Source organism: Dreissena polymorpha, chromosome 14 (assembly GCF_020536995.1).
Source record: "Dreissena polymorpha isolate Duluth1 chromosome 14, UMN_Dpol_1.0, whole genome shotgun sequence".
NCBI lineage: Eukaryota > Metazoa > Mollusca > Bivalvia > Myida > Dreissenidae > Dreissena > Dreissena polymorpha.
In genome coordinates, this window is record NC_068368.1 from 8,604,696 (window position 1) to 8,620,245 (window position 15,550).

A 15,550-nucleotide genomic window follows, 5' to 3' on the forward strand; every position below is an offset into this window, starting at 1 on the left:
GTTGGATTTAAAATATAACTTTAATTCAGCTTTTCATCTTCCTGAATTCAATGCGCCTGTTCCAATAAATCATTTCTATATGCAATAACTTTCATTCATTTTATTAAAGAATTCAAGGTGCCAGAACCTATCTAGTTGTTTAATTTGACAAAATTGGTAATGTTATAACACATTAATGACAGCGAACGATCAAGACTCGTGCGCTGTTAAATCCGAAATAATCAGAATGGATAATAGTATAATGTACTTGTCAGACACTGTTTTAAATATCATGATTTAGCGGTAGTTATGTCAGGCAATGTAATACTATGAGAGAGATCCCATTACGCGTTTTGGATCTTATCGCTGTTTAAAAATTATGTTCCTCTCGATTTACATTTAACAATAACCGATCTGGTTTCATCGAAGTTGACCCGGTATCTACTTTCAATTTATTTGCTCTTCCGAGCATTAGCGTTTTAATTATTGTCTTCGGAATAAGTGATCAAATTGAAAATAATCTTTGGTGGTTATAAAAATCATGAGCCACAAAGATCTAATTGAATTAAATTACTTTTGCGTAATTATTTCAAATCATAATCTGCATGCTTTCCAAAATATATTGTTGTTAAATATATGTTTTTAACGTTTTAATTGCTCTACCAGCGCAAATGATATAAATACTCACGACTTTTCAAAAAGAAAGTGATACAGAATAATTATTCCGAAAGCATTTCACCCCAAATTGTGTTACATGAGATGAAATACAAGCGATGATATTCAATTAAGCGAAATTCTTAATTGATTTCAAAGCAATCAACATGTAAAATGAGTTGTACTTTTTGTAGGGACATGAACTCGTATTCAGAAATCATTCCTCGTTCTAACATACGCTTACGACCGGGTTTCAGGTGATAACACATTGGAAATAATGCCACTATGGGATATAAATGTAAAACTTAAAAAAAGCGCTAAAAGAACTTCAGTTGTTTGCTATTGCATAATATTGGATACATTTCAGTTTTCAAAATCAGCACAACACATTAAATTTGTGCAAACGAAAATGTACGCAAGCATAGATTAGCATAAACGAGGTATCATGGTCCAAATATAACCAACCGATTCGTACCCATTTAAGCCTAGTGGACTCTCCCGTCCTTTTAAAATGGATCAATATATTTCTAAACTTAGGGATGTCTAGTATATTTTTTTCTATATTTAGAATATTTCTTACAGAAATTTCTTTAAGCAAACAGCGCAGACCCTGATGAGACGCCGCATCATGCGGCGTCTCATCTGGGTCTACGCTGTTTGCAAAGGCCTTTTTTCTAGACGCTAGGCATAAATGGGTTAAACAATGATTTGCAGAAAATATAAAAAATGTACTTATTATTGTATTATAAGATCCAATTATTATAACAAAACATTAGATCTATATCTATTTGCAATCAATCAAAAATAAATATGCCATTGTAATATTGGATAAGTGCTATGCTATGAATGCAATTATATAATAAAAATCGCACTAAACATATTACATATTTAAGTCAGGTCAACACACTATACTACACCCGTATATATTTCTCCTTACCCTTCTCCTACTTATCATCATCATGATCATCTTAATCATCAGCAGCAACAACGTCACCATTATGAACAATAACAACGGCATCCTTATAAAGAATACAGACATTGTCATCATTATAATCACCTGCATGATCACTATCATCATTATCATCATGATCAGTAACATTTTCAGCATCGTCGTCTCGTCTCAGTTATCATAGCCATTACATGATGAAAACATAGAGGATATTTGTTGGATTGGGTGGAATATCGATTTTAATTCACGAGTGATCATAGAAAATAATTTGCGCCATATTTTTTCTATGATCACGAGTGAATTAAAATCGATAGTTGACCGTTTCCAATAAATTTTCTTTTTAGTTTATGCTTTTTTTCACAATTTATTTTGACCCTACATTGTAAAAGAGTTTAACTGGAGAATGTCGCTTGAATAATGACGTCATTTGGTAAAAAAACAAATGACGTCAATTCACGGTAAAACAGTCGCCGTTTGAAACAGTGAATTATCATTTTTAATTCACTATCAATATTTCTCTATAAACCATAGGAAAGCATGAAATAAAAGCTTATTAACTGCTTTTTTATAATCTGATGATGACTCATATTATGTACAATTATTTTTATCTCTGAAAGTTTTATTTCTCAATATTGAAGTATAATACATGCATAAAACATTCGAATATGTAGACATACACTTTGTTTTTCACATTTTCATTTTCATGAAGGCCCTTTTCGACAACGACTGCCTTTTAAATTACCAGTTATCAGGGTGCAGGATCACGTGACTTTGTGGGGTTCACAATTGAACGTTAATGGATGTAAACACACCGGTATGTGGTCCTTTTCTTCAAATAACCTTTTTAGACAATTTTTCTTACGAATTTCAACTTGTGCATAAAAGACAGTTTTGAACGCTACTTATGGCTTTTGGTGAAATACATCAGAATTATTTATTAAATAAGCCTGTGTTTTTGGCCAAAATTTCGATGTTTACCGCATTTATGTACACGGTAATGCTGCACGCAACGTGAAATTGTGGAACCGATTTTAGACGTAATCGACGATTTATTCTTAAATATTAAGATATCAGCACACACGGCAAGAAACATTGTCTTTTATGCACTTAAGATTTTTGCTAATGTATTTCAATAATTTGAGCTATTTGCAAAAATAATATTCTTAACGATGTGTTTACATCCTGCCCAGCCCGTGTGCAAACCCCGTTGATCTTTCATCCTGGTTATCTAGTTGTTCCAAATGATCCAGGCTTGTGAAAGGTTGACTGACATATGGCACCTAAAAATAGGTCTAACCGTAAACATAATCGTTTTGACTTTTCGATTAACTTGTTGACATCGTGGTACTAAGTTCATCCATATCATACATTAAAAGCCCGATAATATACTATTTTTCAGAGGTTTTGTTACGCAAATGCATGTAACCTATTCTATTCGCGAATTTTGGGACAAACATATATTGTTTCACCAAATATATTGTGCGTGTGGATTATTAACAGAATATGCAGATTCTACGAAAACAATATGACATTACGAGTTCAAAAACATGCATTGGTGATAGATGACACAATATCTATTGACAGAAGTTAAATACGTAGAGACAAATGGCTAACGCGCGAACAAAACACCTTTGAATCGGATACACAATATGATAAAAAAAAACGTATTTTCTTACAATGTCGTTGGCTTTTAAACAGTAGTGCTATTGCACTTCGCGTGTGCATCATGTTTACAATACAATATCAATGTCTCATTATCGGACAGAAAGCTCCTTATAAGGGTCTTCATTTGTGCCGGATTGTATCGAGCCACGCTGTCCCCATATGTCATAGGACCCATTTTCGAACGACACGGCTCAAAAGTGTCATTTTGAAACAATTATATTATTAAACCCATTTATGCCTAGTGGACTCTCCAATCCTTCTAAATTAGATCAATTAATTTCCAAAATTAGGGATGTCTAGTATGTTTATTTCTATATTTAGAATATTTCTTACCGAAATTCCTTTAAGCAAACAGCGCAAACCCTGATGAGACGCCGCATCATGCGGCGTCTCATCTGGGTCTACCCTGTTTGCCAAGGCCTTTTTCTAGACGCTAGGCATAAATGGGTTAAATCAACACCGTTACCGTGGCCGTTCTGAGCCTTATGGTGCTCTGAGAGAAGACAACACAGAGCTCTTCCTGCAGTCACGTCTGTTGTGGGCTGCTGTGAGTAGTTCATCCATAAGGTGGGACGTATCATTCAAATTATCTATTTAGATTTTCTTCTGACGTCCTCGACCTCGACCTCCCTCTAGCGTGCCCTGAAGCACAGTCTTGCACAGACACAGAGTCGAACATGGCAACGTTTTCAAATAAAGCCAGCTTTCGTCGTTTTACGGTGGCCTAGGGATGTTCTTGCGCCCCAACTAGCGATGCTGCCATGTTCCACAGGTACTCGTTGGTCTGGTAATCCATGTAAGAGATGCGGTACATTCTTCACAGACAATGGTGTACAAAGGCCTGCGTCCTGCGTACCGCTAAGTACCGGACTAATTGGGCCGTGCTCTTTGAAAAGGAGGTAATTGCATGTGCGTTAAGTGTCTTCCCAGATTAGCCGATGCAGTTGCTCGGGCTTATCAGGTACGACACTTTCCTCTTTTATGGTATTTTTCGTTTAAGGAATGTCTCTTCTTAGTAAAAGTCCAGTTTAAGCGGAAAGTGTCGTCCCTGATTAGCTTGTGCGAACTGCACCGGGGCTTATCTGGGTAGACAATTAACGCACATGCAGTAAACAAATTTTCACAGAGTACGGCTAAATTATATATTAAAGTAGAAAGATCGGTGTATTTATTGCAAATAGTTATCATCACAGTAAAAGTGTCAAGAAGACAAACTATCGTTATTCATTAACATGTATTATAATAATGATGATGAATGTGTCTCAGTATTGTATATAACATAGATCAATCTATCGTTTCGCTCATATAATGTGCACAAGTTTCGTATTTCAATTTTTGTTACTAGGGAATAAATGGATATTCTATTTTCAAACCTAAGATTCAATTTTCTGAACTAACGAACGTCCGCAACAAGGTACTGTTCGTGATAGCCACAAATAGATAATATAACTCTGTTCTGTTCTGTTCTATAACTCTTATCTAAAAAAACTGTTTTAAATGGAAAAATATTTTTTTTAACGATAATTGACGATTATGATCGGCATTTGTCACTTTAAACATTTTATTTTTAGGTATATGATATTCCGGTATACTTTACATTCGATACTTAATAAATTGCACGCTGTTGTTTTTTCTTTTAAACTAAGAGCGTGAAATAATCCGTGCATTGTGAATTGTTTTTACATAATAGCTTTTAGAATATTAACGTTACAGTTATCTGTAACATATAGTTAATTTGAAACGACAATGATGCATATTACAAACAAATGTAATTGAATACATTCTGTTTATTTAGCCATTGATTTAATATACCTAAGTAAGAAATTAAAATGATTGGTCATATAATGATCTTAGTCAAGAGATTAATCATGTGTATCAACACAAAGATCTATAAATGTGTTGTTTTTTTTATATAGATCTTTGATTAACACCCTTGCAAACTGACAGATAAAACCAGTCAAGACCCTACCCTCCCCGTTTACCATAAATTTGCCAACTTTCATCTCGTTAATTGATGGAAGCTGCACGTTGCACTTTAAAATGTTTAAGTTTCTTTGCATATAAATCGGATAAATAAATACCGGTACACTTGAATCGTGTATATAAATACCTTTCATATACACGAATAGCTGATAGCGCTGCATGTGATTCGATTATTCTCATATTTCAAATAGACACCATTGTTGATGACAAATTATATGATTAAGTGTTTTTCTTTTTAAATGATTTAGCTAATAATTGTGGCTAAATTCCACCTAAACTCACATTGCCAAAGAAACTGAGAAATCTCGGAAAAGCGTCAGTCATCGTTATATCATTATGTAATCTAAGATACTATGCAGGTTTATTTTAATAAGGGGCTTGGTATGTTGTATTTTGATACACCATGCTGTATACCGAATATGAAAAACGCGTTTTTAAGCATTACTTTTTCAATGAGACACATTATGTCTATAATTCAAATTAGCGGCGAATTCAATTTGTAAAGGTTTAAATGTAAATAATATTTTATGCACACATAAAAGATTTTATGTCATTGTACGATTTCTTAATTGTTGAACATTATATTGGTTCAAGCCTTATATTTAATTACTTGTGTATAACCTCAGTGTGGGGTCACATGGGCTCTTTTGACCAATCAAATTCAGTGTTGGCCATTGTGGCCCTTTGTATCCTTTTAGACTAACGAGGAATCCAATATGGTCGAAATTAACAATTACGCTCTTAGGTGATACTTCCAAGGATTAATTTTAATAGGATATGATGCCGTTTCATTCCGTTTATGTGAAGGATTATCTCTCGTTGTACGAAGACTTACACTAATGGTGTTATCCCGTGTGATACTAAGTTTAAAGGGCAGTTGAACGAGTACACATGTTTATCACTATCAGTGCCGTGTGCAGAAAACTTTGCGACGTATACGCAGTCTACCGTGATAGGTTTCCAAGATGGCGGCGCCCACAGCGTAATTAGCGCATATCGCCAGTCATTTTTTTTATGCTGATCAGCTACACAGTTGTCGCTGCCCTGTATCAGTCATACTGATTCAGTTCAGATAAGTATTCAAATATCGTGTTAACATTTGTGCCTGACTTTAAGATCTGGCTGTTTAAATTATTATTTTTTCTGCCTTTTTAAGAATGATGATCAATTCGGGCCAGCTCTATATATCTTGTATATTTATTATTGTCTTATTTAATTTAAAGTTCAGCCTGGGCTTATACTTTATGAATATTTACGACACATTTGTATTGTCAGTTTAGCTGGGTTTCCCACTGTCACATTAACAGATGTCTTCACGTTTTTATGAAATAAACAATGAAACACCCTTTCATTTTAGTCTATATTACCATACCTCATTTATATGGTCAACGTGTGTATTTTAAAATTCTTGTGATGTGTTTTGTTGTGCTATTGTTGTTCATGTTTTCTTTATGGCAATTATTTGGTCGTAATATTTTCATTAACATATCCTTGTTAAGTCTGTAACTACTAAAAACTATAAGTAATTTTAATATTCTTAAAAGCTTCATATTCATATATATATATATATATATATATCTTATTTGTATGTGGTGTGGTGTGTCTTATAGTCACAATGTAATTTTAACCTTCAAGTTTTGTCTTGTAGTCACATCTGGTCAGTCTATTTGTGACTTGTAGTCACAATAGTTCACATAAGGTTATACCCAAGGAGTGTCTGTAAAGGTGACCGGTAGCTGCAGAATCCCCCAGCCCGAGCCAGAGAACAGAAATATCCTTTCACGTATCCTTCAGTTAATGAAAAAGCGTGTCTTTATGATGCCAAAAACTTGCTGAAGTTTCTTTCTACATTTTTATTTATCAAACTATTTTCCATTATTATACTTTCATTAATGCTTCATAAGTGTAATATCTATCAATTTTAATTTTTTTTATATCAATTTTATGTACAGGTATATGTTTTGTAAACACGTTTTGATTTATATAATTATATACATAGGTGTTTCATCAAATAAGCAAGTTTCAGGTTTCAAGTATTTGTGTACGTATAACATTTGTGCTCATTATAAGCAAGACATATGTATTTGTATCTATCTAAAACACACTCTAGTGTTATTGTCACTAAAAGCCATGCTCGCTATTTAATATACTATCATTTACCGGTATGTGTCTTTATGTACTTAAGTCATGAACAATGTGAATCATATTCACAATCTTGAACTCGTGGGTTATATACTGTATGAATTATAAATAAGCGGCTCTTCTTAACATTTGATTATGTTTTCGACTCACAGTATATTTTACAATAGGTTTTTGGAGACAATTATTTATAATCTCTTTAGCAATATTAATGTAATTTTTGTTATCTGTCATTATATTTTCAAGATTATACCAAGTTTAAATCATTTTAATCATCTGTTCTGTATGCTGCTGGTTTTATAATATATGCACGCTGTTAGTTATCATTTCAGGCCATGCCTACCTCTCAACACCGCAATACAAAGGACCTGTCCGCTGGCTGGCACTTCCTGTACAAGTACTACAAAGGGGCGATAAGGCACGTTCCCAGCCCTTCCTTTGAACACTACATTAACCTGCCTACCTCTCAACACCCCAATACAGAGGACCTGTCCGCTGGCTGGCACTTCCTGTACAAGTACTACAATGGGACGATAAGGCACGTTTTCAGCCCTTCCTATCGAACACTACATTAAACCACGAAGGACCAGAACGAACAATTACGGCTAGAAACAGGAAGACTTCACTCTTCAGAACATTGTGTTTTATCTAGTGATCTTCAGTTTTTTAGTTTTATATGTCATACTTATACATTTTTAATGTTATGTCCGATTATAGTTATCAGCTCGGGCTGATACTAATGGTTTAGTTCTCTCCGAAGTAAGTATGTATATGCCTGATTAAAATTTTTTCAGTTTAGACTGATATTGATGTTATAGTTCTCTACGAAGGAACTATTTTTATGCAGGCCTTGATTATATTTTTCAATATTCGGCCTGATTTTGCTTATACCGTTCAGGCTGATATTGTTGTTATAGTTCTCTACGCAGGAACTATGTTTATGAAGGCCTTGCTTATTCATTTTTCAATATTTGGCCTGATTTTGCTTATACCGTTCAGGCTGATATTGTTATTATAGTTCTCTACGCAGAACTATGTTTATGCAGGCCTTGCTTATTTATTTTTCAATATTTGGCCTGATTTTGCTTATACCGTTCAGGCTGATATTGTTATTATAGTTCTCTACGCAGAACAATTTTATAGTTCTTTACGCAGAACTATGTTTATGCAGGCCTTGCTTTTATATTTTCCATTATTCAGCCTGATTTTAGTTATACCGTTCAGGCTGATATGGATGTTATAGTTCTCTACGCAGAACTATTTTTATGCAGGCCTTGCTTATTATTATTTTCCAATATTCAGCCTGAGTTTAGTTGGACCGTTCAGGCCGATATTGATATTTTAGTTCTCTACGCAGAACTATGTTTATGCAGGCCTTGCTTATTATTATTTTCCAATATTCAGCCTGATTTTAGTTGGACCGTTCAGGCCGATATTGATATCTTAGTTCTCTACGAAGGAACTATGTTTATGCAGGCTTTGCTTATTATATTTTACAATATTCAGCCTGATTTTAGTTGGACCGTTCAGGCCGATATTGAGATTTTAGTTCTCTACGAAGGAACTATATTTATTCAGGCTGTGCATATATTTTTCTATATTAAAACTGATTTTCAGTATTCCATTCAGGCTGATATTGATGTTATGGTTCTCTACGAAGGAACTATGTTTTATGCAACCCTTGCTTATATTTTTCAGTATTCTTCCTGATTTTAGTTATTCCGTTCAGGATGATATTGAGGTTATAGTTCTCTACGAAGGAACTATGTTTTATGCAACCCTTGCTTATATTTTTCAGTATTCTTCCTGATTTTAGTTATTCCGTTCAGGACGATATTGAGGTTATAGTTCTCTACAAAGGAACTAAATTTATGCATGATTTTAGTTATTCAGTTCAGTCCATGCTTATATTTTTCAATATTCTGCAGGATTTAAGTTATTCAGTCTAGGCTGATATTGATACTATAGTTGTCTTCGAAGGAGCTATTTTACCTAAGTTGGGTACCAGATCAGGTCATGAATGTACTTACATGTTCTGCCGATTCAGATATCTGGACATGCCATGCATATATTTATCTTTTAATTTCTGCCCAGTCAGGCATCGTTGGGGTTTACACTACCCCTCTAACTAAACTTATTTCTATTTCTTATGACCAAAGTTTTTAACTTATTTTCCCTGTTTTTCTTATTGGTATGTGCCAATTTTACCGTATATGCCAATCTTAACGGGTAGTTATTCTAACAGTTCTAGTGTCAACACATCTTTCCCATTATAAACCTGTGTGTTGGCGTATTATACGAATAAAATTGCCTTCTGCCCGATAATCTTCATCTCCCAAAAGATGCTTCTGGGTCTAAGATTTTGAAGCTACTGTTGGGCATATTAGTTTTTCATATCTCTGAGTTAAAGGGAATGTCGCCCCACAGGGATCTGCCACATCCCTATGTAAATAATCATGCTCCACTAAGTCACACCAAATAAGATCAATACGTTTCCTAGGTTTTGTCCTCGAAAGCCATTACATATATATTTTCCATCATAATCCATTACCCTTTTTACTTTGCTTACTCATAAGCGATAATCGTTAGCCCAGTTCTTTCACGTTTTAAATCACGGGCTTGTTACCCGAGCTGTTCCATATGGTTATTCCCACAGATATTCCTCTGGATTATTGGTATTTGTTGTATATGTCTCTTTAACTGTCTGCCAGTTTACATCTGCAGCCCAATTGTTTATTAAATTTTGATTGGTCGCTCTTTTTCAAGTACATTCTGAATCTTACTTTTGTCAAGGTTTTTCATATTATGTATATATGTTAACTGACAGTTTATTGTTCTAATGGTCTTTTACTCATTTACTGGTACATGTACTTCATGCCAATGCTGGTTGTCTGTCGGTTCCAAACCACAGCTCCATAGTTGTACTACACAGTACATTATTGCTTTCCCTGTTTATGTGTTACAATTATTAATTTGCTTTTGTTGTGTTGCTTGACTGTTTATGTTTAACCAACAGTTTAACCCCGCAGGTAACCTTTTACCTATTACCAAGGTCTGTTATTAAGGCAATGTTTGTCTTTTTTATCTCATTGTATGATAGTTTAAGAATGCAGTTCCATTGTTTTACTATATGATTGCTTACTCCTGTATGGGTACATATTTTAACTTTTGTTGTTTTGCTGTACAATCTATGTTTACCTGATAGGTAAAGGGTGCAGATTGTATTTAAAATTTTACCAATACCCTTTATTCAAGCCAATATGTGTTAAATACTTTTCATATGTTGTCTGATGGTTAAGGGCAGCCCCTACATTGTTTTACACTGGGTTCATGATATCATACTACTTAACCACTACATTTTAATATTTTGCTTCGTCAGGTTCTTGTACATTTAAGGTTAATCTTATAGTTTAAAGCTGCACATTCATTTTCACCTCTTAACAGGTACCTGTACTTAGTCTTAATTCCAAAATCTGTTGTATACATCTGTTTGGTCATCTTGTTGGTTTAAGGCCGCAGCTCCATTGTATAACATATTATTGTTTACTTTCTTATCGATACAGGTAATTTTTCACCTATAACAAAGGCCTGTAATTAGGGCCATATCTGTTGTATATATCTCCTATGCATGATGGTTTAGGGCCACAGATCCATTGTTTTCCTATATTATTGCCTACTTTTTACCGTTACATCTTTTTTATATTTATTTTCGTTGCTTTGCTTTACAATTTATGTTAACCTGACAGTTTAAGGCTGCAGGTAATTTTTCATTTATTAATAAGGCTGCTGTTTAAGGCAAGTATCTGTTGCTTATATCTCCTATGTTGTCTGGCGGTTTAGTGCTCGGATCGGGGATTATACTATATTATTGATTGCCTACTCTTTTACCGGTACGTTGTCTTATTTTATGGTGTGTTGCTTTGCCGTACAATTTATGTTTACCTGACAGTTTTAGGCTGCAAGCAAACGTGTCACCTTTTAACAAGGCTGTTTATTAAAGCCATTATTTGTTGGATATATCCCCTATGTTGTATGACAGTTTAATGCCGCAGATACATGTTGTTTTTTTCCTTCATGATTGCTTACTCCTTTAAGTGGGCATCTTACTTTACTTTTGTTGTTTTGCTGTAAAAGTTACGTTTCCCTGACAGTTAAAGGCTGCAGGTAGTATTTCACCAGTTTTACTAGCGCTTTTACTTTATACAAATATTGGTTGTTTTATGTCTGACTGGTTAAGGTCGCAGCTCCAATTATTTACATATAGGTCTAAGTCATTTTGTTGACAATAAGGTTAAGCAGTTCTTATTAACACTGCTTTTTTCTGGCAGTGTTTTTCTTATGGAGCATACACATATAATTAAGTTATGCTTATTCTAGTGATCGTTGAACACCAATCCTATTGTTTTCAATTAATTTACTTCACTAGGTTTTATAATTTGTTATTAATTAGCAGATGGATGATTTAAGCCTAGCTTATAATGCTTATTTGTCCTTAATTTTCACATATCTGACCTTAATCGTAAGGCTACGTTTATATTCATTCAGGGGCAACTACCCCCTTTCCGAATTGCGGTCCTCTCCCGTACTTCATGGGCGGCGGGGGTTCCCGTTCCGGTCCCCTTTGTGGCGTGTTTTTACCACCCATTATGCCTTTCTGGAAAGAATCTGTTCTATTTTTATCTTTTTTATGGCATTTTATAATAAATGCCCGTTTTCAATCAACAATATTGTGTTTGTTCTTTCCTTCAAGTCATACGAGTCCGTCCGGTCTATGACCTTTTCATTACCACCGAGGACAATACATAAATAATATTTTATGCACACATAAAAGATTTTATGTCATTGTACGATTTCTTAATTGTTGAACATTATATTGGTTCAAGCCTTATATTTAATTACTTGTGTATAACCTCAGTGTGGGGTCACATGGGCTCTTTTGACCAATCAAATTCAGTGTTGGCCATTGTGGCCCTTTGTATCCTTTTAGACTAACGAGGAATCCAATATGGTCGAAATTAACAACCCACCTCCACCCCTTCTCCGCCATAAGGTTTTGACTCCCGTACTATGTATGTTTTTACCTGTGTGTAAAACACATTTGTTTCTTATTTTACTGTTATACGCATCAAATATTTTTCTTTTATACTTATTTTGGGCGTGTTTTTCCCGCCGTCATCACATTCAAATTCATGTTTTTGTATGTGTATATACGCGTGGCGTGTTTTTACCACCCATTATGCCTTTCTGGAAAGAATCTGTTCTATTTTTATCTTTTTTATGGCATTTTATAATAAATGCCCGTTTTCAATCAACAATATTGTGTTTGTTCTTTCCTTCAAGTCATACGAGTCCGTCCGGTCTATGACCTTTTCATTACCACCGAGGACAATACATAACTAGATAGCTTAAGCTCATTCGGGACTTTATACTTGACACTAGTATAGTGTTTTTAATAAAAACGATAATCTCGTTTGATACTTAGGATGATAATTTAGCAGGAAGATATCTATTACTTTGCAATATGTATCGCTCTTTATACTGTTGTGATGATGTCATGATGATGATACTTGATGACTTACATTACAGTCATTGTTATTGATTTAGTTGATTATTATTATTATTGTTATTATTATTATTATTATTATTATTATTATTATTGTTTTTTTATTATCATTATTATTATTATTATTATTATTATTATTATTATTATTATTATTATTATCATTATTATTATTTTATTATCATTATCATTATCATTATCATTATCATCATTATTATTATTATTATTATTATTATCATTATTATTATTATTATTATTATTATTATTATTATGATGATGATGATGATGATGATGATGATGATGAGGATGATGATGATGATGATGATGATCATTATTATAATTATTATAATTATTATAATAATTGTTGTTGTAAGTATTACTTTTATTGTGGCGTTGCTGCTACTGGTGCTGATGATGATGACGAGTATAATGCTGGTTAATGGTAATGGGCAGCTACTGTGACAATTAATATCCGAAATCATCAACATAAGCAGCCATATTTAAAGCAACATAGCAACGTCAATGTTATTGCACACCTATATCTTATATCTTCAACTTATAATCATTAAAACAAAATTGCATGTTCAACTTCAAGGACCAGCGAAAACTACGGCGGTCCTTTTCATGTTGATTAGTAAACTCCGGAGTTAATTTTCCGTGCAAATGACCTGCAAAGCGACCGCTCAAATTTAAAACAAGGCGGCCAAATTAAACAAATATTATGACAAGTATTCAATTTTTATGACAGATAACCCTCTGCCTCGTGGTGAAATATTATCTAAAATATTGATTTAATAAAACATGGACGCTGCGCGAGGGGCCCGAGGCGATTACCGCAAGAGAGACGCTTGATAAAAATTAGTTACGACCCACTGGACTGAAACAAAACTGACAGCTGCAGCGGCGGATTAGCGACGGTTAAACCTTATAATTTGATGCGTCGGATAATAAGTTTTAAAACATATTAAACAATGTTTTTATTTTTTAATAGACCCATTTGAAAATGTACATCATACCTATGACTGCTATGATGCTTAGAATTCTTACAATGATCCGTTAAACATATTATCGTGTGGAGATATACTAAACTTAAAAACAATACATCTTTAATTTTTACGTTTAAATAGATTTGATTGCCGGTAGCAAAAGTTTGTCTTCTGAACTCTCAGTAATTCTTCCGTTTATTTTGCAACCAAGAACGCTTCTGTCAGTGTTCCAGCTTTGTTAATTCGGACTTTTGGTCAGTGTAAATGAGACAGGGATGTTGGCTCCTAATATGCATATTTCACACGGAGGGACTTCATGAACATCTACATGCATACTTCTATATTCAATACCTTGATCACCATGCACGAGTTTCTTTACTTGTACGTTATTTATTCGATATTTATCTGTCACACCATCCGCCTTAAAGCACATCGCTTTGGATAACAACACGACAAGATTAACCAAACATTTACGAAATCGAAAACCGATGTCCGATCAGGTACGAAACCGTCCGATCAGGTACGAAACCGTCTTTATCTACATCAGACCTCCACGACTTCGCAACGTTTATAAATGTGAAAATGAGGCGCCAACAGTATCATTGCGGCGATAAAAAATGCATCAAACAGTTAGCTTTAGCGGTAAACTAGGTCGTAAAACAATAGTAAATGCAAGAATATTTTAGCGTTAAATTTGATGCATTCGCTTGCCAGGGGGAAGGCGACCGCCTCAATCCGTAGGTTGCATTTAACACAAATCTGATATATTTTGAGATTATTCTACTTTGTCACTGTGACATTTTTGCATTTAAGCATTGTGCAGATTTTTACCGATGAATACATTATGCATAATGTATAGCCAGTGGAATCATTAGTATCGTCGTCCCAGCATCGCGTTCTCAATAAAAACGTACGTACCATTTCCATCACCAAGAAGACTGCATGGCTCAATAGCATTTCTTACCTTAACTAGTCGAAAAAAAATCGTATATAGGCCGGCCAAACGTTTTTTTATCGGTAATCTTTATTCAACGTTAAAAAGAATGTTCAATCTCAGAAATCTTCCAAATGTTTGTTCACCATTCTTTTTATGTAAAAAGTAATAAAAAAAAAGTAGTAAACATTTTCGAAAACACAATCTCGAACACAACAAACAACTTTATGATTGGCATGAAAAGTAAGGGTCGGTCGGGTAAGTGAAAACAAACAACTTTATTGACATAACCATCAGCATTATCAACATCGTCATATAAGTCAAAATTATACCACCAAATTCACATAAGCAACAACTGCAATTATACAATAATCAACATAACAACATCTCTATCTCGGATTCGTTATTGTTCTTGCTGAAAATGCAAATAAATTGAAATTAATGATACACATCGTGTGTTTGTTTGGATTTCGTAAAGTCAACATAGACAAACTTTAACCAAACTTTAACGATGTATAAGAGGCAAACACGTTGATCCGAATGCAGGCTGTCGTCATCAGTGTTCTCTTACTTGTCTGCTACCAAAGATTAGTGAGCCACGGGACATTAACTAACAAAAGGTAAGATCAAAGTATTGGGGTACTTTATTCCCTTATTTATATGTTTGTCGTGAAACACCCGAGTTTCCGTAGACAAACACG

General features: G+C 34.1%; 1 long non-coding RNA gene across 1 annotated transcript; it reads left to right on the forward strand.

Moving 5' to 3' along the window:
- The first annotated feature begins 5,743 nt into the window (after positions 1–5,743).
- On the forward strand, positions 5,744–12,684 carry LOC127857664 (uncharacterized). Its single transcript, XR_008038544.1, has 2 exons — positions 5,744–9,110; positions 9,211–12,684. It is a non-coding gene; the product is annotated as an uncharacterized LOC127857664 (long non-coding RNA).
- Positions 12,685–15,550: the final 2,866 nt, after the last annotated feature.